Source organism: Odontomachus brunneus, unplaced genomic scaffold (assembly GCF_010583005.1).
Source record: "Odontomachus brunneus isolate Ranch 3 - 2012 unplaced genomic scaffold, Obru_v1 Obru_scaffold_122, whole genome shotgun sequence".
Lineage (NCBI taxonomy): Eukaryota > Metazoa > Arthropoda > Insecta > Hymenoptera > Formicidae > Odontomachus > Odontomachus brunneus.
In genome coordinates, this window is record NW_022639572.1 from 940,162 (window position 1) to 967,058 (window position 26,897).

At 41.1% G+C, this 26,897-nt stretch overlaps 1 protein-coding gene and 1 long non-coding RNA gene across 6 annotated transcripts in view; one reads left to right on the forward strand and one right to left on the reverse strand.

The window, feature by feature from the left end:
* LOC116849648 overlaps positions 1-752 on the forward strand; it is a 19,208-nt gene extending 18,456 nt beyond the window's left edge. Inside the window, exon 3 of the long non-coding RNA XR_004379184.1 lies at positions 653-752. This is a non-coding gene — a long non-coding RNA (uncharacterized LOC116849648). The remainder of the gene's footprint in view (positions 1-652) is intronic.
* Positions 1-26,897, reverse strand: part of LOC116849647 (TWiK family of potassium channels protein 18-like) — a 155,493-nt gene that overhangs the window by 23,092 nt on the left and 105,504 nt on the right. The window lies entirely within an intron of this gene.

Here is a 26,897-nt window from a genome sequence, read left to right on the forward strand (position 1 = left end):
GGGGGGGGGCGCGGCCAGGCACGCCATAACGCTATCAGCCGCCGAGGCGAGCGCATCGCGGGAGTTGCCGCGTTATTTTCTAAATTATTTCGCGCCGATTTTTAATATCGCATTTTAACTTCGCCACAATTAAGGCAATAATTAACACGATTTGAGATCGCGTACTTATCACGCGAGCAGGTGTTGTGGGCTTTACCGCAGCGGGTAATTACCGCGTTTCATTTATTTAAATTTTACTTTCTTACTTGTTAGATAGAGAAACGTCGCGAATCGAGTTCCTCAATGCCAATCAAATATTATCATCCGTTTATATTATTCGAGTATTATTACTTCTTTATTCGGTTGTCATTTAATTATTTTTATTGCGTATTGGAAAGCAACTCGAGCGTGCCGTTACGATGATTTTCTTACCTCGTTTTGCTGTCGTGTATAATTAATTGATACTACCGAATATTATTATATGGTTGTCGATCAGATATTAATATCATCCATATTAATCGGGTATTATTACTTCTTTATTCAGTCATGATTTAATTATTTCTTATTGCGCATTGGAAAGGAACTCGAGCGTGCCGTTACGACAATTTCTTTTCCTCATTTTGCTGTCGCATGTAACTAATTGATACTAAATTAAATTAAATTTCTGTCACAGAGATCCAATAGAGCAGATACAGACACGCGGCTCTAAGAGATGCGATGCCTGGGGGATACCGCGCTGAAGGATTCGGCTCGGGCCTGTCTAAGTCTCGAAGGTGAGTTTCACTAATTTGTACTTATAATTAGAAATTCGACAAAACTGAAAATTTTCTTGTTTGGAATCGAGTTCTTTAATGTCTCCATCGTCGTGTAACTAATTAATACTCAATTAAATATGTTTTTTGTTGCAGAGACGAGCACTCGACTCTAAGAGGATGCTGCGCCGGAGGTTTCGGTTCGAGCCTGGCAGAGTTGGCGCGAAAGTGAGTTTCACTAATTTGAATTCATAATTCCGATAAATCCGATTAAACTGAAAATTCTCTTGTTTGAAATCGAGTTCCTTAATGCTTCCATTGGTGTGTGTAATACTAAATTAAATCTGCTTTCTGTTGCAGAGACCAAACAGACGACCAGCCGACTCTTAGGGGCTGCTGCGCCGGAGGATCTGGCTCGAGCCGAGCGGGGTTAGTTCGAAGGTGAGTTTCATTAATTAACATTTGTAATTAGAAATCCGACAAGACTGATAATTCTCTTGCTCGAAATTGAATAATTTGAATTGAATCAAAGATCGCGTTAAATCGTAATTACATGTGGGGAGAATTTTTTCTGAGTAACATCACCACTTGAAAAATTTTGATTTGTTCTGATTAAGAGATTTATTTGCAACGTCTAGAAAAAGGTAAGTGGAATATTCCAAGTGTGAATGCATTCCGAAAAATTCTTCCAACGTGAAAAATATCGCGTTTATTTTTTTTTAATCCTTCAAATATCTTCACTCAAATCGTCATCAATGCACGTACTTAATCGGTGACATGGTATTTTTCTGCTCCAGAAATGAAAGCAGAATGTGGCTACCCTGATCGGCGGTTTGGTGAGTCAAAACAAGAAACATATTGATAATAGAAAGACAAAAAGTCTTTCAATGTAGTGCATGCTTATCGAATCAATGCGATTTACTTTGCTGTAGTTGTAGTATATGTACGTGCTGTCCAATAAAAATCGCACTGTTCGAAACAATTGGAAGATCTTTTTTTCAAATAATATTAATGATAATGCATATTTTACATAAATTTGGCAAATAAATTCTCAAGTATTTTTCTCCCAATATATATATTTAGAAATTGATTAACTTAGATTACTGATAGGTCGTCGATTTTTTCGGAAGAAATTTTGATTAATCAAACCTCAACACTATCTGGTAGATGCTTAAGGTATTGAGTATACGTTCTGAACATTCAAAATTTTGTAAAATTATTCAGTTTTATTGAATGCGATCTTCGAGATGTCTCGAGCAGTGCATCAACGCGCAAAGAAATTGTGCCAACGCGCAAAGGGATTGCGCCACAGAGATTGTGTCATAGAAAATGCGCAATCGCATCACCTGCGTCATAGATCTTCCGCCAGTTGTTAATTTTCTCAATTTTCTCTCTCGCGTCAGTTTGAATCGCGATTGCATTTTATAAAGTAGAGTTTGTGCTTTGTTATTAAATAAAATTCGATATCGTGTGGCATCTGCGCGAAGCGATCTAACGTGATTATATAAACTGCTCACAAAATTTGTTTCACGATCGTCGGAAAATTTTCAGGTTTCAATTTTTCACTTAGAGTTAGAGTTTCCTAACGCAGGACACAATGGAGACAATGCTAGCGAACATTGATCCCTCGTGAAAAACGCGATGTACACAAGTCAGATATGCGAACAGTTGTTTGTTTATTTACACGGCGCGCGACAAGTCCATCCAGCAAAGACAGACGTCTTACTAAGTATGATTTTTCATTCACACTCGCGTTCGCGATTATTAATTTGATAGGTTTGCATATTTCACCAGATCGCAAAAGTATTGCGGAGCTGTTATCCACAAAAATATTGCGGAATTATCTTCGCAAAAGTATTGCGGAGTTATTATCCGCAAAAACATTGCGGAATTGTCTTCGCAAAAGTATTGCGGAGTTGTTATCCGTAAAAAACATTACGGAATTGTCTTCGCAAAAGTATTGCGGAGTTATTATCCGCAAAAACATTGCGGAATTGTCTTCGCAAAAGTATTGCGGAGTTGTTATCCGTAAAAAACATTACGGAATTGTCTTCGCAAAAGTATTGCGGAGTTATTATCCGCAAAAGTATTGCGGAGCTGTTATCCGCAAAAATATTGCGGAGCTATATTGCAGTCTACTACGTTACTAATCAAAAAATTACATTAGGGATATTCCGTGTCGTACGTAAGAATTTCGCATACCAGGTGTAGAAGTATGAAACCGGAATTCCCCTATAAATGGTGCCAGCGTTCAGTTTAGTGACCGTAAGACCGCTACTGCCGCGCTATTATATTCTCCTAACAGCTGACGAATATTGTCAACAAACATAACCCCAACTTTCATTCTCTAGTATATTTTTGTATAACCTTAAACATGTCACGTTTCGAGCCTACTAACTATGATTTGCGGACAGCATTGATTTTCTGTTATCATTTAAAGAAAACTGCTGCAGAATCACATCGAATGCTTGTCGAAGCTTACGGTGAATATGCTCTTGGTAAATCTCAGTGTTTCGAGTGGTTTAAAAAATTCAAAAGTGGTGATTTTGACGTGAGGAACGAAGAACTATGAACTATGAACTATGAACTATGAACTGCTGAAACCTGGTCAAACCGTCAATACTAATCGCTACCAACAACAAATGATCGATTTAAATCGAACATTGACTAAAAAACGACCAGAATATGCAAAAAGGCAACACAATGTCATTTTGCTCCATGATAATGCCCCATCACATACAGCAAAACGGGTCAAGGAAACGATCGAGTCGTTCAGTTGGGAATTACTACCGCATGCGGCTTATTCTCCAGACTTGGCTCCGTCCGATTATCACCTGTTCGCATCGCTAGGACACGCTCTCGCTAACCAACGCTTCGATTCGTATGAAAATGTGGAAAAATGGCTAGATAACTGGTTCGCTTCAAAAGATGAAAAGTTTTTTTGGCACGGCATTCATAAACTGCCAGAGAGTGGGAAAAATGTGTTCAAAACAGTGGAAATTATTTTGAATAAAGTATTATTTATCACTTTCGAACAACAGACGTCTTATTTGTATAAAAAAATTCCGGTTTCATACTTCTATACCTGGTAGATTACTTCACCCATGCGTCGAAAGATTTCGCGAGATCGACCTTCGCGTCACGTGTTCCCTTTGCTCGCGGATTCCGTTTTCTTCGTAAGCGATTCGCGTTAAAGCGTCATATCAAGGCGATACACTACAACTCGATCGGACCGTTGCTGAATTACACATACTCGTCGTTTATCCGAAAGGCCGACATAGCCTCCAAGATGCAATTCGCGATATTTCAAACGCAATTCGCAACTCGGAGTGTATCCCCCAAGAGAGACGGGATTTTTCGTGAAACATCCGTTAGATTACCGTGGTCGGGAGTGAATTACAGGCGACGTGGGATGCGAGGACCATTGCAGTGTCAGATGCAGTGACAGGATGGCTGGTGGACCCTGGACACCGTGGGACGACGCGCAATGGTGAGCGCTCAATTTAGACGCTCATATAGTAGATACAAAGCGTCACTTTACGTAGATTGCATGCACGTAGATGTAAATCGCATTGGGTCCGAAGGGAAGTAAAGTAAGAATTGGAATTTGCAATTCACCGGAGTTACGTAAGAATGATTCAACCAAAGAATTTAGCTCTGAGATTTTCGCAATAGTTCAACGAGTCAAGCATTTCCATCTCTTTAAGAGTACTGACTAGCTTAATCTTTAGAAAAATGTGCAAAAAGACGTGACTGGTAAAAAATTAAAGACTTTCTTAATTTCAAGCATCTGTAAGGTTTGAATTTTTTTGTTTGGATTAAAAAGATATGAATAGAATATCTATTGATAAAAGCTTATAATTTTCTGAATTGGATCATTTTTGCATAACAATGGCCAATTGAAATTTCGACTCGGCAGACTTCCTTCTCGTCGGATGTCTTATTTCTTGATGATACGTTAAACTGATATATTACAATATGTCATATTTATATGCTCTGTATATGTTATATATGCTTTTTTATGCTCTATATATGTTTTATATATACTCAATTTATGCATTATATATATTATTTGATTAATATACTTGATAACTTGTTATGTCGTATTATATACGACATGTTTTTAATTTTGTCGAATCAGCACGAGACAATAGTTTTGCAAAAGTATTCGATATCACGTCAACATTTCCCAACAAATTTTACTTTGTGTCAACTTGACCAAATTAAAAATGCTTTTGTATAGTAAAAGTACAGGCATAAATGAAATAGGAAATTCCTGCCTCAAAGATGAAAACTATGTGGAACTATTGCTATCGTGACACTGATTTCATTTTTCAAGAATTACAGCCCACTGACTGCTCCAATTTATATGATAAAATTACGTGCGAAAATAAAGTGTAACATTGGTCAATGCGAAGTGAAAATGATCTCAAATTACCGTTGCTAATTATATTGAAAACTCAAATAATAGGTGACGTATTTTTCAAAAAATTATTCGCAAACTACGTTTGCGCCTACTCTTCTCTAAAAACTCTTTCTTTGATGCACCCAGTACACAAGCGGTTTGAAGAATTCATCAGAAAAGTAGTAAGAGCCTATTTTGGAGAGAATGCGAATATCAGCAACGTAATTCACATTAACGTAACGTCTATGTGTAAAAAAATTGAAATGACAACGTAGCACACACACGTGCATAACATCTGTGAAAAGATGATAGCGGTATCATGTTAACACCTATTTAATGATCGTCTTTATTCCATAAGTATCTGTGTACATAAATTCGATATCGTCGGTAAATAATGATAACTTTTTCTACTTTTTGATGGTTGCTCTACGTTATCGACGCTTATCAAGTTCGTCGCTCGCTCCGGTATCCTCTTAACCTTTAGACTGCCGGGAAAGCTACTTTTGTGGCTCTGCACAAATCTCAAAATTCTGCGCCATGTGTATGTTACTTAGAAAAATTTTTAAGAAAAAAGAACCACTTTTTTAATGAAAAAATGCCAGCAGCCTAAAGGTTAAGGGATGGGAGCGCAGTGTGCAGTATCGATATTGGATGTATCGCTCAGTAACCGAAACGACTACAAAGGCCGCCGTTAATGCAATTCCGTTCCCTAACTCTATCACTAAAAATATCCAATCAAACGCACCATGCGTGGATACGACGCACACGTTTATTGATTATTCTTTTTTCTGAATTATTTCAATTTATATATTGCGTCATGTGGTTCTTTAAACTCGAATAACAACATTGTTGAGCCACGAAAGGACAGGAAAATATTATTGCATTCGGAAAAGGTCAATAATCGCTTCTGAATTTTAACGAGGAGGATTTTTGCGCGTACACACATTGAATTCAATATTGCGCATGCAATATTGAATCGTTCTTCTCGTCCTGTTTCGAGCATGAATCTCTGGAAAGATTCGATTCCACGACGCAGCAGTCTGTGCTGCTTAGTGGAAATGAAATCAGTTGCGAAAGAAGATTCTTAAGGTTTGCGAAAGGAGAACGACACGCTAGATAAACTATGTGGTGCGGATCGATAGTTGAGAGTTGGTCGAAGTGTCGGCAGCTAAGGGATAATACGGATACATGGATAGATTCTCCTCCGGCTTTCCTGGAACTAACTCGCCTTTATTCAACCCCTTGTCGAATCACGTGGCGGAAACCACCTTTCTTCTTCTCCCAAAGTTTGCTGCCTTTCCATTCTCCTGGGATAAATCGAAACGTGTTCCATGAGGAAAGTATTGAGCCGCTACTGGAACAATTCGAAATTCGGCGATTTAAATCCTCGCCGCGCGGCGACGGATTAAGCTGCAAGTATGCATGACTCGGCACGAAATTTTATGTGCGATCCGGCATGCATTACCTATGATTGCATAAATCACAATTAACTATACAATCGATTCTGTTTAATTACGTGATACTTTCAGATAATGTGATTATTACGTAATCTATATGCTAGATAAATTATGATATTTAAACTTACAATAGTATATATAGAAGCGGGATATATATTTCGTTAATAATAACCTAGGGCATAATATATTTAGTACTTTCCTAATAATAATTATTATTCTGTCAATCAGATGCAGGACGCTTTCATAGAGCTTCTAGAAATTACGCGATACACTTCGCGCTGTGCGTAATTAATTCCAGTTCGACACTGCAATTCATTGCGAAGCAGAATTTCTCTGCTTACTCGCACGAAACGTGCTTTTTCTTCCAGACGTTATTAAATGGTGTGCCGTAAAAGTTGACGAAACGTAGATCTCTCGGCTAACTTTCATCAGCGCCGCGGATGACGCTATATACATTATTTTATCAACCTAGATTTTCAAAGAAACCTCTTTTTATTATTTACATGCAATATATAGTTACATTTACCGCGCGGGAGCCATTAATTTTACCTCAGTTTCATCTTTATGCCACGACCTCGGTGCTTTGTCGGCAAATACAAGACAAGCGGCAACGTTCTCCACGAAAAAGGCTCTTTGCCGCAGAATTATACTGGACGTCATACCATATGAAACCGCCGCTATAAAAATATTATCTATTACGAGTTTCTCTAGCGGAAAAAATTACTGGGGCGTGAGATTAAAAGAATCCTTTGTACTCATGTATATTCATTCTTTGTAAGCCCGCCAAAAGATAGCAGGACTAATGCGTTCAAAGTTCTTTCGCTTGGCCCTCGCGTCGAGTTATGTATTCTGATTCACCGCGATGAGAAATTTTATGTAAGAAACCGCGCATAAGAGAGAGTAGGTTAGTCAACGCTACTTTGTGTTTGCGAATTTGTCTCGTTTGATGATTGAAAGCGTCAGAAAGTACCTCTTTGTACTCCCTACTTCCTGCTGTGCTGGATCGATTGCGCCGCCAGAAAATTACACATGCATACGCATTTTCGACATACTTATGTGTCGTCATATAATTAAGAAATTCTTGATGTTATCCTTAAAAAAAAAAATGGAAATTAAATTTTATGAAATGAACGAAGTCGGTATCGTCGTCGATAACAGGGAAATCGTTCGAATTTTTGCAAAATTGGAGAACGTGTCGCGAGGCTCTCGCTCGAGTATAAACGGAACGCTGCGAGTTACCTTCGACGAATGAGCGGAATTTAATTAAGGATGCTATTCAATTTATGACGCGAGCCATGCAATTGGCAAATGATAGCGATATATATGTGCGTGGGTATGTATGTCAGTGCGAATTCGCCACACGGTAGAAAACACCGAGATGAGAAGAGAAGCACGAGCGACGTGCCGATCTAATTACTCTCATCTACAAATTATCAGGTGAGCTCTGCAACCCAATTATTCGCACATTATCTGATAATTGAGCGAAGGATGTTGTTTACAGTAATTATTGTGCCATTTACGTACTACGAAATCAAATTATACTCAAATGGTAATTATGAATTCTCGTGTGTTTTTTGAACGTTATTTGAGTGTACATTACACTTCATACGCATTTCTTTCTCATTATTGTCGTCGTTATTCCGCATTTTCCGCACTCTCTTCATAAAATAGCTGGAGATTCGTCAAATTGCACGTGCTTCTCTCTCTCTTTTTCCCTCAGAACGAACTGCTCTCACAGATAATACCTAGATCTGCGGTGAAATTTCTGCGACGGCAAAAAAGAAGCAGTTGACGGAAGTACACGACGCGCGGTTACCGCGCAACACCGTGCTCGCGAATCATTTTCGGCAGACCGGACATTCGATTTAGCCCGTGTTTTTTTATCGGCTCTTTCCCGTGCGCGCGCCATGTATGCCGATGGTATTTCACATTGGTTGAAAAATGTGCGCACCGTGTGGCGAACGTTTCGAATTTTCCAATCTGCACCGGCACATTCAGACTGCCATTTAATTCGTTGGGTCGAGGGAGACATCGGGGCATTTTTTTTGTTTTCCACCGGCCGGGATTATCGTCAACCGCCGAGTTTATAAACGAGCAAACTAATACTCGCGACATCGCGATGACGTTTTTCCAGGTTGGACATAAATGACGCTGGGAAAGCACCTTCGAGGTCGAACACGCTCTTTGACAATTCAATTAACGAACTTTATATGATGATTTGAAAAAAAAATATATATATGCTTTGTTACACAATAACGCGCATTTTCGCGATTGCATTTGTACGTCGCGACTCATCCGTCATACGAAAAGAAAATCCGCCTTTGCGAGGAGAGCAAGGGGAATTCCGCGAATTCTTTTCCCGCGCGTTATCAAACGGAATCAATTTTTCATGCAGCCAGGACACCCGGGAAAATCGCAAGGAAAAGAGTGAGCGCGAGATGGACATCGGTACCTCGAACGATCCCCAAAGCAATTCCGGATCTGACAGCGCCGACTATCGTTTCGCCGATCGACGGGAGACACGGGCGCCGCGAGCGCACGTCGCGTTACGTCTCGTCGCGGCCACGTTGTAGGTAAAGCTCAGAATCTCGACGTCAAACCCGAGGAAAGGTGGGTGTAGGCGGCCCGGTATGTTACAGGACAATCCAATATCCTGGAGCCAAGAAACGCCTCGCAGACTGACGGTTTCTACCTGGCTTAGAGGTGAACGCTTTGCTACATCTCTTCCAACGCGACGACGCCGGCGTCACCATCGTTGTCATTATCCTTTAAGCTTCATCCCTTGTCTGACTTGGGATCGATAACATGCGTGGTATCGATAACAGTAGCACATCAATTTTTTTCCCTACGCAATTATATGGCCTTTCGATTTTTCGATAAATTTTCAGAAAACAGTTGTCTCTTTGCTACCTTCTTACATATATTATCCTTACATGCTTATTCTTGCTACTTCCTCTTTTTTGTGAAAAATACTCAGCTTCTAACGAGAGATTATAAACTTCAACGGATACTGCTGAAATATGATGTTCGTCTTTTTTTAGAGCTACATCAAATATCAATTCGGTAAGCGTAACTTTCGAGATAGAAGAGTTGCAGACCTCGCGAGAAGCGCGTACCAAAAATGGCTAGACATAAAATTCAAATCACCGCACGTTTGCCGCATTTTTACGACGATGTAAGCGCATGTACTGTGCATAACCGACGTTTGCACTTTCTCCGGCCGTTACACGGCGCAGCCACGACACGGCCGGCATTACCATAGAAATTAATGCCAATTCGCAAGGCTCGTTTCGGCTATCCTCCGTAGTGCGACCGCGTTTCTTTTAATTTTCGACGGTGCGGGATTGCAATTAACGCGACAGACGAACGCGGATCCCTCAAACGACTTTTATCACAGTGCATTCTCCCCCGCAATTTGTGAGCCAATTTAATTTGCAATTAGCAAAACTATTATCAAATTGATTATTAATTATTATTAATTATTACCGAATTATTATTATTATGTTGAAATTAGCAACACCTCAAAAGCACCGATATTCATATTTCACGTGCGGCCTGCGTGTGGCGTGTAATATACGGATGCGTTAATTTTCGCTGTCTCGTCGAAATGGCTGTTATCAGAATCTGGCTGAACGGCTTTCTGTGTCGGAACGGAGAACTATTCCGAGTACCGCGGCCGTATGAGCTCCCTAATACCATAATTCTTGTCTCGCCCGTCGGGTAGCGGTAGGATTTTTCTAAGTTTGAACAAAAACGTAAAATATCCCACCAAGCTCGGATTATCCTTGCCTCGTAGTAAGGGCTGATTATGCCGGCGTGTTCTCTTTCTGCCGCGGTTTATTGGAATATCGCTACGTGACCAGAATGTGTGAGCGCGCGTGTTCAAAGGCGCAATATTTGCAACGACAATGTGCACCATCGTGATGTCCCTTTTGTATACATCGCGCGTAATTGATAATATGACATGTTAGCGTGCAAGGAGAACACGCGTGTGGAAAGGGTTCATGTACGTCGATAACACACCCTGTGTGCCAAGCTGAGGTTCTCTGTACGCAATTTGCGGCAATCGACTGTTCGCACGATCGAAGAGAGTGTAATCGAAGTATTGTCTTCATTTGCGATCGCTCGGAAAGGACTACGTGTCATGTCGTATCGTATGTCATATCGTATCTAGCCAGCGAATCATGACATTCATACAGAAAATAGGAATAAATCTGTTGATTATAAAGATTAGAAAGTAACATGCATCGAGATGATAAGAACAATCCGAAGTACAGTCTGTCAAGTAAAAGCGTAGTCGGCCTTATTCACAACTGGTAAAAGATATCGCCCTAAATCTTTCGTGAGTCGATAAAGGAAACCTTTGTCCTTAATGCACTGTCAAGAAAGATTCAGTTGAATTTTAGTAAGAGAAACACGTTGAGCGCCATGAGTGCCAAATAGCCTCGTCGCGCTACGAGGCTGTAGTTCTTTACGTCTACCCGAAAGATCCGAAAATGTCGCAATCAGCGGCTGCTAAATACATGAGAAAGTCAAAAGTATTCGTACAGAAGTGGGTGCACCGATACAATGGCAAAAAAATGTCGATGAGTTATCGGAACGTGGCTCGATAGGTAAATTTGGTCGAAAGCATGCCAGGCAATTATCGACGCCGGTGGTGATTGGACGCATTATTAACATAATTGCATCTTTGTTTTGATTGAGCACAATGCATATATGTATTTTAAAATCTTGTTTACTAATTTTCTTATAAATTAACCCGACCACGCTCTTATTTGACAGACTGTACATAGAAAGTTGACAAAACGTAAGATCCACAAAATCTTAAAAATTCAATTTTTAAAATATTATAAATTACGTATACTTTTCCGATCATAATTGGAAAGGAATTTACACAGCTGGCATTGTCGATAATCATTAATAATGATCAATAATTTTAAGATATAGCTATTTTATGTCGTGCTACTAAAACCAATACTCATCTGGCATCTCACTCTTAAATAGCATATATGATTACTTCATAAAAATCCGTGTAAAAATCTCCATAAAACTTTAAATCAATAATATGGCCTTGCGCTACTGCTTCCCCTCTCGTTTCCACTTTTATGCGACTCATCTTCACGAAATGTGAAAATGTTCCACTTGAGTGCCATAAGGTTCACGGCACATTACGATGTGGTATCGCCCGGTTATCAATGTGTCTTGTTGCTTGCCACATGGGAGTACAAAGCACGCTCGTTCAAGTCCCCAAGGGACATAATCCTTCATGTGTGTGGCAACTGCGTGTAGATTTAAAGCACATACTTATAACTTGATAATACAGAGTGATGACCAATTAACGTCCAGTTGAATCGTACGTAAGGATAGAAGAAGCACTTGGTCGTCTGAAAAAGTTTTTATCTCACGAGGCACTGTATCATAAGCGGCCGACATAAAAGATAAACAATAATCATAAGATGGAAAGATGTCTTAGTCTTACGACGCAAGTTAAGTAATAAACATTAAATGGTGGCGCCTGGAGTGTTTTACGTGGTTGTGATAGTGCCGTTTGTACGTGAAATGTAAAACAATGTTCGAGAATCTTATCATGAAAATTACCTTCCGCCAACGCGGCGTTATCTCCGACGAAAGTACAAGACTAAGGATGAGTATGCATAAAGGAAGAAAGAGGAAGGGTGGCGCAATAAAAAAATGGATGATAAAACACGACAAAATGGTCGCCGCAACCGGAGAAAAACAGGACTCAATTATTTCCCTTTGCTAAAACCCTTTGCGAACAACGAGATTTCTATTGTTCTCGGGTATAAAGAGAACTTTTTGCGCGTCTTTATAGTACGTACTAATGAAAATACTTTATTAATTTACACACTGATTGCGGTGCTCACGACATTGTGTCTCTGTGTAACGAATATTAACGAATATTTTCAATCGCTTGAGACGGTCGAAATTTTTAGAAATATTTCAGCAACACGAAAAACATTTTGTCTATATATATATATCCGTATATCTAGTGAACTGTAATTAAATTTCGCTTGAATCCTTTCTACTGTTCTCGTGGTTTTAATTCAACCTAGACTTTCCGGTTTTTTGCCCACTAGGACATAGTTTAAATGAAAAAACGACGCACAATTGGTGTGTACGAGTGGTTTCGGTTACAGGCAAAGTATATGATGCTGTCCTCACATCCACGCTCCAACAATTCGAAAATTCTACGTCCGTTCCCGCAAACTCTTTTATTCCGGGGATTGACACAAAGCTCTCTCCAAACACTGAGCTATCCACGTGAAAAATTGTCTTCGACTGTCTTTCACTTGTACCGAGTCGTTGTTATCTCTTCACTTTATGACTACTGTTTACCTTTTATCGTTTGTCTTTACTTGATACTTTTTACTACAGCTCTCGCGCACCGTCAGACGCTTATCATTCAACATCGATTTTTATCAAAATTAATTCGTACACACGTAAAAAAAATTTCAGTTGGTGCAACCAAATAGGAACCAACTGAAAATTAGGTGATCAGAAGCGATATCTCTGTTATGAAAACTAATATTTCTGTTGTCACAACCGAAAATATTCGTCTGAACATTCAACGCTCCAACAATTCGAACTCGGTATCAGAACTCGATTGAGGCAACTGAAAACAATTGACTATACTCATTGAAGCCTCATAAAGGAATTTTTCTGTTCCTACAGTCGAATTTTCGTTTGATCTCTGAGCAACCGGAGCAACTGGAGCAAAATTCGGTCGCACCGACAAAATTGTTTTTTCCGTGTACTTGGTCGATATAACAACCGGAATGCAAAACCGTCTATGCATTACTTTTCGCGTTGTGTAAAACCCGACATATCGCGCGGAATGTGCGAAAATGGCGTGTTCGTGATGCGTAGATGAAATTGCTGCGATGTAAGGAAACGTCGGCGAAATTGCTATCACACGTGCTCCCCATTCTTCTTCGTCTCATCGGATATAGCCCGGTACAATGTAACGCGCTCAATGGTTGAAAAGCGTTGCACCGTAAGCGCGCGATATCCTCTCCCGGGCTGTCTGACTATATATGCGTCTTAATCCCTTACGGGCTGCTTAATTCCAGAACGATTACCTTTACGCCACCAGATTTTCCACTCATGTACGTCTATGATCCACACATCACACACGGTCCACTTTTACTCCGCCCGTCGCCGTGTCGCGTTGTCGTATGTACCAAATACCTACACGCGATACCGACACACAGAGATCCGAGACACACACGACGGACAAATATTTGTCTCGCGTTCGACACGCAACATCCACGCAACTTCTGCACGCATACACGCGCACTTCTATGTATATGATCATACATAGCGCGCGCGCCGCACTTTGATACACGCTACTGCATATTGGATACATATACACTTATGATCCCGTCTGCAAATAGCAGTCATCTCGTACATATCACGTGAGCGCAAACGCACACGCTACGCTTTCGGTGTACAGGAATACAGGCGTACGTGAAATATGCTACCGGAGGGGGGGGGCTATGTAATCTGCTTTGGGGCGTTTTTGTCGCTTGCTGGCACACTGGCCTGTAATCTTTCGACAGACCATGTCGTCATTGGTTTTCTTTTTTCGTTGCACTAACGATGCAACCCGGCACACACCGGCGGCGGCGCAACACCGAGATGTCGTTTCGAAAGCGGTGCATAGAAGCTACAAACGAACGCCATTCTCCGTCATGTGTAGAGAATGAGACAGAGAGAAAGAGAAAGAGGTCTCAATAGGATTAACTGATTAATTTTCCGTCAGATAGAAAATCCTATGTGTTTCATTATTTATCCGTGGATGGGTATTCTCGTGCGAAAAATCGAGCGGAGCGCAAAAAACATTGCATACGGATTTCGATCGCGAACACGGGACTTAGTACCGACAAATGTGCGTAAAATGAATGATTGTATTCAAATATATGCACAAAAACAAAAAAATTGAATAATATATTTACATATTATTTGGTAGCTACTAACAACAATAATTTACTTATACTAATATAAAGTATTTTTCAAATAAGAAAATAAATGTTTTCTTAAGATCTTAGGTTTTCGCGGAGAAGCGATTGTTTGTTTCATTTAAATAAAAGAATTTAGACTCAAGTAAATCAGTAGAACCGAATATATTTCTTTTTCATTTATTTTCACATATTTATTTTCTCAATGTATCTCTCGGTCATTTTTATTTCTTGCATATTACTTCCTAATCGTGTCATGTATTATTTGCAACTCGGAGAAATGATTTACGTGACGAATGAATGTCGCATCGCGTGACAGAATGAAGTGTACTTTGCGTGATCGATGATTAATGCACGCTGCATTGATTTGCGATCCCGTTGACGCAATCGGCGCGTCTGCAAAAGATGTGATCGCGGTATGGAAATCAGTTTGTGATCTACCGCTTCCAGATGGAAATTTTAATCGTCACACACTGCGTCATTACAATAGCGCGTTAAGCGTATGCCGTTCCGAATCGAACGATTTATATTTCGAACGTCACGATATGCGCGATTCTCCATGGCGCACGGTTATCCTCTTATCGCTACCTCGTGTCATAAATCCACGTAAAAACTTTTTACATTCATTCGCATATATCCGTAGCGAGACGGGATGTCGTATAGATTTCACGCATACTTTCTGTCAAACGCGACGCCTAAATCATCTAACTTTCGAGCGTGCTCCTGAAAAATCACTCTTCCGAAAATGAGTTCCGATTTTTCTTATTCTTTCCCTTTCCCCCCTTCTATTTCTTTTTTTTTTTTACTTTTACGGGGATGAGAAAAGATATCGAGAGGAATTCTTGGGGCGTGCATTCCCAAACATCCTCTCATTCAGCACGCATCGTTTGGTTTTCTCGCTCATTTTCCAGCGAGCTCTACCTAGAGACTCTCAGAAGTCCGTTGCCTGATTCCCCGTGGCAATTGCGAATCGTCGCCAAACGACGCCGATAATTTCCATTTCTTAATAGATTCTGCGCACAGGATGATTGGATCGAGAGACCCGATCGGAAACAATTTCACGTGGTTAATGAGCGCAATCGTCGTCGCGCATCAGAGGCGCCGTATGAATTTTAACACTCAACTACCAGAGTCACTTACGATTTCCGATCACCTCACGCATGCATATATAAAATTGTACATTCGCACAAGCAGCACTAGTACTTATGTTAAGACATGTGCGACACCTGATGTACTTTTGCGCGTAATTTTTTTAAATAACTTCAAGAACTTGAAGAACGAAGTATTTCAAACATTTATATTACTTAAATGTACACGCAAGACGTTCGATTTATGATATAATATTTATCGCAATCTGCCGTGTTATATTGCATTTTTCCGGGACACAAAATTCCAGCCGAAGTTAAATATATTTTGATTCCATTATGAAACTCAGGTGGTGAAACTTAGGTTTGCGGATAAAGCGTTCAATTATTATTCTTAGTTTTAGGCTTTGCAGTTCTTCTCGATGCATTAATACGAGTACATCGAGAAATATACGCAGCAGAAATATATACAGCATGTTAATTTTTCTACAAAAGAAATAGAATTCAAATACAATTCACTCTCGTAACAATGTTTATATTCGCAGTTGTCAACATACGCGTGTCAGCTGAAGGAACAAAGAAAACTCTTCTAAAACACATATTTCTATTTTCAGTATGTGTCAAATTGAGAGTCACGACAAATTATTGAATCTCTATCCGCGCTGGTCGTGCTGGCAATCGACTACGTGCAATCTGCGTGCACACAATGAGATATACTGACGTTAGTACAACATTATTCCGCATTATCGAAGGATTCGAGAGCTACAGGATTGTTGCGGAGGCAAATGACGAGACGAGTCTATTTAGATACTAGCCATACCACACCAAATGCAATCATTCGCTCGACAGTTTCGACACAAACAGTGCTCGGTATATATTAATCATCGCTCGGCATCCTGCGCTGTCTCGATTCGATTGTGTACATAAATTTCAGTCTCTCTCATGATGACCGCGTACTCTCTAGATTTAACGACGCGAATGACTTATCGTCCATGCGATGCACCATCGTAACTCTCTCATTGGACGATGGACACTCGCAGAAATCATCGATTACTGCACTCGTCGCAGTGACTTGCACCTGCCAATAACATGCAAATGCATCGAGAAGAACTGCAAAGTCTAAAACTAAACGAATGATAAGTGAACGCTTTATCCGCAAACCTAAGTTTCACCATAGTTTCACCATAGTCAACCTGAGTTTCATAATAGAATCAAAATAGATTTAACTTCGGCTGGAATTTTGTGCCTCGGAAAAATGCAATATAACACGGCAGATTGCGATAAATATCATAAATCGAACGTCTCGCGTGTATATTTAAGTAATATAAATGTTTGAAATACTTCGTTCTTCATGAAGTTATTTCACGAGCATATTCAACACATGGAACATGTTTGTTTTGCAAATTCACAAATATCATGACTATGCCGAAATTGACACAACACCGATACTTCTTGATCACCATGATGTGATATTACAACGCGCGTAGAGTCACAGGCGTCCCGATTAAACCGTCGACAATAAACCAGCGTACGCGAGCAGCAATCAAATCGCTCAAGTAAATATCCTGACGAAAGTTGTTTAAGCGAAAATCGATTTAACCGAACACGAAGTTATTCCCCCGTTTGTCGGCCGGCCGATAATCTGTCAAAGGACACCTGTCGGTTTTTCAATTTCGCCGATGTCGTTTATCGCGCAATATATTCGCGCCATAAATAATCATAAAATGGCGGTGGGAGCGCGTAAAAAGCACGTCGGTTTTTGTCATGAACATTTAATCTCCGTTCGATCGTGTATACACGTTATACTCGTTGCATACTATATATGTACACACACATTCACACACACACATATATACACGCCATGCGTGCATACAACTCAGCGTTTTAATCGCGCGCATTGTTTGCTATAGCAATAAGAGACAGTGGGGCAATTGAGGAGGAGGGACGTCGAAGGAAAAGTGCGCGAATTAGCCAGTATGAAGGCGCCTTTTTTTCTGCGGTCGGCAGACCGTTTTTTCTATCTGTCGCATGGGTAACCTCGTAAATAAAAGTCGGAAACGGAAGCGGTTCAGCCGCGGAACACGCGCGACTCCGCTGCTGAGATAATGGACCGTGGATAATTAACGATCCGACCGTCGCGTACGCCGACACGCGAGTGATTTTAATTTCCAAATCTATCTGGAATGTCACGCGAGTGTGATTCGCTCGTTGCCGCTGGTTCCGCCGCGCAAATAAAACCGCAAGAGAGAAACCGCCAGATGAGAAATATAACGCTGATGGAATTAAGCGTTACATTCATCGTGTTTTCAAGCGGAACGCGCTTTCTTTATGACATTATGACGCGGTAATACATACACGAGAAACATATACATATCGCGGAAATTATGTTAGATTACCGTGCTTGTGCTAGTGCAAATGAAATCAACGCGCGATTTCTGCTGGCGCCTCGCTCGAAACTGCTGAATCCCCAAGTACGGGACTTCTTTTTAAAAACAAAGCGTCTCTACATACTCTTATTATACAAATTAATAACGTATATAATTAATAACGTAAATATATATTAATAACGTATTATACAAATAAACTAAGCGCCGTTTGCTACTCTTTGGATTGTTTTGTATTTCTCGAATTTGTTCCCTCAAAAGAATACCGCGACGGTCGGTCCGTGTAATTTCGCGGAGTGTGTCTCTCGCCAAAAAATATTCTCTAAATATTTCGCACATTTTTCAACAACACTGCACATATACGACAATATTCAGCTGGCTTCGAGTGGCACAAATAAAGACGGTGGCACTCCCACCTCACTCCATCTCCCTTTTGCGCCATATCCCAACAGAATCCTTCGACATAACGACACACCAAGGACTTGCAGAATATTTGCTCGTGGCAAACATACCATAGCAACTGCAACTACGGTGATTTTCGGTGCTCTGTCTCTTCGCCGAGGCTTCATAGCAACGGCAAGGCTCGGCAGTTATTAAATCTCGAAGGACGATGCAAGGAATTGTGTCTGATGGCTCTAGTCAGGCTCACTTAACGTTTCAGACGTAAGCAATTTTGTCTTCTGTTTATTATGACAAACGAACAAAAGCAAAACGCACATTCAGTCGACGTCTTTCCCTTCCGACTCATATATCCAGCGTTTTGCTGCCTTTTTGGTTTGCCAGTAGTGTTGACACGTCAGACAAGAAAATAAGTTGAATAATGTACGAATGGGAGAAATTTTTAAGTGTGTGAATACTGATCACTCCGTTGGCTTCGACATAACGACTGTAAAGGAAGGGAAAAATCATAATCTTCATTGATTAAAGTGCATACCGGCATATTTCGTTGGCCATTTATTATTATAATGGAACTGCCAACAGGACAGAGTTTTACATACAGATGCACATATGGATTGGTCATGCGTTACATAGAACTCATCAGAGAATTATCGCATACACGGGGGAATAAAATATCGAATATCAATCAAATCTCCGGTTGCCGTTTGTCGAGATATTTGGTTTCATACACGCAATATATTTATACACACTAACATAAAACAAATTGTGCAACAGTATTACTCAGAAAATTACTCAAAGCAAATTCGCTGATTATCTCGCCAATTATCTCCCCTTCCCTTCGCCATAGAATCGTTACTACTGAGTATAATCTTTGCGTAAAATAATAATATGCGGAAATGTTTGATCACCATCCGTCTCTGCCGAGAATAATTATCATCCAAAGACTTTCGCGTCATTTTGACCTCTGAGAGACGAGGGCTATCGATTACATGCAACCCTCGATGTTAGACAGAACTCTATCAGTGGAGGGTTAAATTGGTTGTGAAATTCGCTTTAAAAGTTCGGCAAAAGTTTTCCTCTCGATCGCGTGTCCTTTTTCCAGGATCATTGTTTCAGGAGATTGTACATTGAAATTGTACATCCCGTCGTTATTGGAACGCACGTGTATTTTCATTTCATTTCACTGATTTGCAGTTGCATTACGATATTGTTTTTCAATTGCATTTTCATTGTGTTTTATTTCCACTCGTTTTCGTATAAATCTGTGAAAAAAAAACACGCCCGGTGAAGTCAAGTATTTCTGGAGGGTATTTCTTGTCAGTTACAGTTCTCGCGAACTTATTGATCATAATCATATGCGACGCATATCCATGAAATTCACATTTCGGACAGTCCCAATGGCGAAGAACGTAATTATCAACTCGATCCAATTGTTCCGCGACGATTGCATTGATTTCTCTTGTTGCTCTCCAGCGAGACGACGATCAATTCACCGAGACACACCCCGATCGCATTTACGAGCCCGGTGATCCAAGTAACGAACGTCCCGATAACCCGCGCGCGCGAGTTTTATCAAGTAATTAACCGCCAACGAAACACGGTTTATTGGCGTAGCCCCCGCGCATTCGGTGGCATCAGGCGAGCTCTCTGTTTTCGTCAGACAACACTTAGCACTATCAATCTTTCGGATCCAACAGTTCGGTAATCTTCACGGCAAGAAATATGGTGGATCGTAAAAGCAGCGAGCGAGCGAGCGCGCGCGAGTGTCGGAATAATAAATCGCAGCTCCACTCTCCCCTGTTTTCCCTGCACACGCCGATCCCACCCCTTCACGCCCCTTCTCGACAAACGGTCGCGTTTTCGATCACGTTTCCTCTCTTGCCAGGTCTTTCTTTGACATCGATTTTGTATCGGACAGGTAATTACAGGATCCGAGTTATCCATGCGAATCCATCGGCGCGACGTGTCTCGAATTATTATCGCGCGCAACGGACTCCGTATCCGCGCCGATGGGTGCTCACGGTTCTCCTTCTCCCCTCTGTTCCTGACTCCCCGTTGTGCTGCTCTCTGTTCCATCGTCTTTCGCCCCGTCGTTACTCTCGCAACGTCACTCGCACTACTTCCTTTCTTTCCTCCATCTCACGTATCGAGGAGGTATAACCGTGCCGCGAGATCACGCATCGCCATCGTGCTACATTTCTATTTGCAGCGGGTCACCCCGTAGAATTACACTCGGTGGAGGGACAGGGTGGCGTGAGCGACGCGAGGGATGGTAGTAGCGGTCATAGCGAGGGTGGTGCGGTTGAAAGGGAGATGCCGGCGCGGCACGGCAACGACTCGTGAAAAAGGAGTTGGGTTTACTTCTCTGGTCGGGCGTCCGATATAACTTCCAACGGGCGCTGTATCTTCGCATTAAGGAAGCGTTTCGTGGGACTTTATCGAGACCCCACCGGCCGCGTTCGATCTCGACGACGTCGCCCTGACACTTCTGTCGATTGTCGCGGCTCGGGAAATGAATTAGGAGTAAACGCGCCACGACGAAGGCCACGGGTTGCATTTGTCCGCGAGAGATCAATGAGAACGTCGCTAGCATGTCCTGGCACGCGTACTGTTCCGCACCTGTTCTCGAGAGGTTTGCGTGAAATGAGTTCTGCGAGAAAGAATGTGTCGCTTGCTCAACACCGAAAGAGCGATAATACATTTTCGCAAACGATATGTCTTGCGCTGAGTCTGCTTACTTCCTGCATTATAAAATTATAGAAGTATAAAAAAGTTATCTCCTATTATAAATCACACTTAACGAGGGGGTAGAGAGCGCGTTTCATGCGTGCGATAGCAGACTGTAAAAATTAGTGTTGTCAACATTCAGGCACCTAAAAATTATTCCGACTCTGTCGGATATTTTCCAGATGACCACTCGGTTTACTGTTACTATGACAATTACTCGAATACTCAAATATCACCATTAATGTATATAACGGATTTTAATAAAGAGTCAAAACTTACTATTGGTTTGTAATTACTCGCATCATATTTCAATATAATATAATAAATGTCAACCTATCGAAATACAGGTTAGCCAAATAATCAACAATAATAATGTGTATACAAATTTTATCTAATTATTTCCAGTTAGAACTCGGGTATCTAGACAGCATCTGCGAATTGGAGCACCGGATAGATACTCGGGTGATTGTTTGTAAAAACTATCGGGTTTACATTGGCAGCACTATCAGAACATAGGCGAGATTGAAATCTGTCGTTGGTTATTCTGTCGAATTATATGACCGGCGTTGCATTTCAGTGGCAGACGAGGTAGTCGATGCACCGGACTCGGTTTGTACTAAAAGCAAAATAACTTTAGAAAGGCCAGATGCCGTACCCGCGATACTCCACAGTTGTGCATACACACACACACACACATGCACTTCCGCAACACAGTAATAGGGATAAATTTTTATTCGGAGCTGCGAATTCGGAGGGCGCGCGCGCCATCGAAAACGCGAAATTATTTCGCGTATCCCGACACCCGGCTTCGGGCGATAATGCACTTCCCGTCAGGTGCGCTCTACGAGCGCGCGTAAACCCGCAATGGAACGCCGATAAAAGGGAGATTTTAATCGTCGAAACGATCCGCGAGCGGACGGAAAGAATATGGTGCTCAGTGTGCGGAGATCGTTAATTTTCTTTTTTTTTTTCAAATATTTTTTCACGCTCGTCGCATGCATCAACATCGCCGCTGGAATCGTGTCATTGGCAGATTGACTCATCTGAAGCGTGGCTTCGCGATTTTCATGCGCCCCGCGGACCTAACAGGAACTCGCCGGTTGGGTGGCTGGGCATTATTATTATTATCTTTTTTTTTTACAGCGTCATTCGATTTTTATCGCTGCAGCTTTCGATGGCTTCGTCTCCGGCGTGCGTGTTTTTATGGACTGTCGGTAAATTGCAGATTGAATGGGCGATAATAATTTCTCGATCTGATGCAGAATATGCGCGCCGCGAGCGACAAGCTCCATCGGCGCGAGAGCACTCGGTGGACGTTACTAATCCGGGTCGAGTTTTCTCTCCCTCTCTCTTTCTTCCCTTTTTTTTACGGTGATACGATATAATGTCGCGCCGGGAAAAAGTTATCGCTCCCGCGCGCTCGTGACTCGTGTGCACTGCATACACGTGAAACTGATAGCGCTTTGTTGTCTTATACGCGACATCGATTGAAATCGACACGAAATGAAACAACGAACTCCATGCTATCTCATTACCGCACTAAAAGGGATCTACACTGACACATTACCGCGTCCCATAACTATACTTTACTTTCTGCCACTCGTTTTATCGCGCGGCTGGCAAATTATGACGTACTTTATGCGTCGAGAATTTTATGATTATTTAAGCTGATTGTGCACACGCTGTACTTTTGCGCTTTACGCTGAGTTTGCTCATAATCGAATACGAATATTCGCGCAAGGATTTCGCCCCCAACACGGCAAAATAAAATTTACTTTACGATTATGCATGGATATCCCATTATCAATACATATTTTCGTATCATACGTGCGTATCTTTCGTCCCTCCCCCCTCTCGCGATTATTATATTCTACTCATTTCGTGTGATCCCACTAATAGTAAATAATTCCCGAAACAAATTAACATCATTTACACACGCGCTGTAATATTTTAATGCCGCCGCTGATGCGCCGTCAACCTTCGCGTGAGCAAAACGGCTAATATTCTGCGGCATGAAATAATCATCATAGCACATACAATCGATATATGGAAGCCGACGTATGTCCCGTTTGTAAACCGGGAAGTCAACCGTGTCGCCCTTGTTGCGGGGTGATTTTCCGCGGCACGAAGGGAGAGATTACGCTTAATATATTCCCCGAGGTACACAACTTCTTCGTCCTCCACGGCCATACTCGTCGTCGGGGACAAAGTTGTCGTTCGACCGTGCAGGCAGGACCCGCCGTAACAACCGCCATTGCCATGTTAATGGCCCGCAGCCCAACGCTACGTAGCCGCAGTCTCTTCAGGCTTCTTCGTGGCGAGATTAAGGCGCGTATAATTTTACCACCTTATCCACATCTCCCCCGAAACCGTGGAGCGAGATACCCCGGAATGCAAATACAACGGGATACATGCTAATTCAGTGAGCGATTCCGATCTATTCGTTACCTCGCACGAAGCTAATCACTTTTCAAGACGCGCAAACTGCTTAGGAATATAGAAGATACGACTCGAACGATGGAAGATTCGGATCCCAAGTAGGAATCGTATATGTTTCGTCAGTACGGAAAAATAGCCCGATACTGGGTCGATACCGAAAAGCGAATGTCCACTTTTGGTACTGGCTCAATACTGGGCCTAATATAAGAAAACTGTATTATTGATACTGGCTCCGTACTAAGGTTAGATACTGGATAGTCGTACCGTACGTGTATTGGGGTGTTAGCGAAAAGTGTTTGTCGTTTTCGGTAGTGGCCCAGTATTAAAAAAGCTGTATTATTGATACTGACCCTGTTCGTAGAATCAGTACTAGATACAAGTAAGAATCGTATACAATCTGCCAATAGAGGATATTGGGCCAGTATTGTACCGGTACCGAAAAACGGACGATACCAATGTCCTTTATGGGAAAACGGAAAAGTCACTAACGCGAAACCTAGATAGCTCAGTGGTAAGAACGTTTGCCTAACAAGCAGAAGACACGAGTTCGATTCTAGTCGTCGTCCCGCAGATTTTTTCCTCATATGACTATTAAAAATAGACATGTATAGGTACAAACGAGAGTAAGCCCGACTATGGTCTGATCTTTCTTTCCATACTATATAGTTGTGATATTAACAATTGTACAAATAATAAAAATTACTAGGAATCGATACTGGCCCAGTGGGAATAGATACTTCTCCAGTGCTAGAAATCAATATTTTTTTTTATACTGATACAGTATATTTTTTATACTGGTATATTTTTTATATTGGTATAGATTTTCGGTACTGTGATAGTTTCCCGATACTGGCCCTTTTCTATCATCCCAGTATCACACCAATACTAAACCCCTATTGGCATCTGGTACTATGCCAGTAACATTTACCATAAATCGGTACTGGGCCACTTTGATGCCAGTAGTAAATTCCTACTTGGAATGGTAAACTGATCGACATCGCGTATTGATTTTCCTAATTTACATTCTATATTTACATTCTGTAAAAATGTCCATAGTGGACACATGGTCTCCCCTATGGCTAGACGGGAGGATTTATAAGAGGAAACCGGCGATCCAACGAGAAACGTCGCACGTTTCGTCGAGTTCTGACAAATGTATTCGATACATGGCGCAACTCCGGGCAACTCGTTGTTGCAACAAAAGGACAATACGCCCGGACTCGGCGACATTTCCGCGACATTATCGTCGATGCGTCCTGGCATTTTTCGCAGCGATCCCGAAACAGCCCGTTGCTTAACTCGCTTTCAGTCATTTCCCTCCCGCAAGTTCCATAACAAATGAATCCGTCGGAAACTCCGTACGCAGCGCGGGTCGTTAACAACTTCGCTCTTAGCAGACGGTGCGCGCTCGACCATCAAAATTGGATGCAAGCGAGTTGCTAACAACCTTGAAGGATATTCTCCGTCAATATTCTTCGATATCCTTCGCGGGGACTATAACGTGCCCTCGTTTGAAATGGAGAAATTGCGGCCGATGGCGGAGGAGAGGAAGGACGTTGCGTAGAGCGAAGGTGGATCTCGTTTTAATTCCGAGCGTCTCGTGCATATTCAGAAGTTTTGCGCCGAATGTCAGGACGTTGTTATGCTAAGACCGCGAGGGCTCCGGTTAGCTCTTAGCATATTTCGCCTATATTTCCAGCAGTGCCGTGCCGCGGCGGCGGCTGCTGGTGCTGGTGTGTTTTCGGAGAGGCAACGCCTTCCCCAGAACATCGTCTCTTTCTCTTTCTCTCTATATCCGTCCATCGTTCCCGTCGCCTTCTATCCATTTGCATTAGCAGGTTTAATTACTCCTCGGTACGTTCTATTTTCAACTGCTTGGCGACAACGACGACTACGACTACAACGACGAGCGTCCGTATGCTTGTCTCGTGTTTCAACTTGAGACGTGCGTTCGCAGCAACTTTGGAGGCAATACTCGTTGAGACATGAGACAGTCAACACGTGAGTAGCCGCTATTCATGTGAGTCGGCATTAGAAATCGCTCTTAAAGTCCTAGACAAATACAGCGAACAACGTGTTTCTTCGAGTCTCCTCCTGTGCTCAGCGGATGTACACTCGATTACTAAACGCTTTATATACATATTTCCGACACAGTTGCAGCACTTTTGATTGTCAAAATTGAGAGACACTGCTGTGATAATCGATTATATGTAAAGCCGAAGTGACGTGGTACACGATATAAATAATGATCCTTTATTATATTCTTATCTAATAAGAATAAAGACATTTTCTCTGAATCTTTCGTTACGTCTGTGACGAACGTCTCATACAAGTATATTGTCACTTTGACTTATATCATAACCGATTGTTGCGCAAACGTGTCAGTAATGTCTCTCAATTGGAACAATCTAGAGGCTGCAGCTTCAATAAGAAAAATGTATATAAACCATTTAGTAACTGACAAGTAAACATACACAAAAGATACACTCCGATTTCTTTCTAATTTGGCACAAATGTAGAAGTACAAAAAATATTTAGGTCATATTTTTTCATTTTAGATTACTTTGAGCTTTATGGGCAGTTTATTGTTTTTTAGATTCTGATTTCTATTATTAACAAAGTAGATAAACATAAGTACAACAAAAATGCATAAGAAATAAAATTGAATACAAGATATAATTAAATAATTTTAACAAAATCAGCATAGCTGAGATACGAACCATTCTAAATTTCTTTAGCCGAGATTCCAACCGAAATATTTCAAATCTGTGCTAAATTAGTCAAGAATAATTTGAATCTCGACCAAACCGACATCAGGCAATTTTAATTAAAATTTTAACAAAACTGATATAGCTGAAATACGAATCATTCTAAATTTCTTTAGCTGAGATTCCAATCGAAATATTTCAAATATGTGCTAAATTAGTCAAAAATGGTTCGAATTTCGGCCAAACCGCGAAATTATTTATATAAATAATTTTTTTCGACTTTTTACATGTTTTGTTTGAATATTACAAATAATTTTACACATTTGATTTCATATTTTTTAAACCAAATTTCTTCGTATATCAGCAAACCAAAAACGTTTATATCTTATATTCAATTTTATTTCTTATGTATTTTTGTTGTACTTGTTGATAGGAGTGGGAACATCCTAAAACATTGAAAAGTTCTAGAGCTCTTTGCAACAATTTTAAATAGTTCCGGTCATTAAATACAAAAAAATAGACTTTCAAAAAAAGGTGGGCTAAGTTCTCGCAGCGCACCTAATCAAAAAAACTATTTAAATTA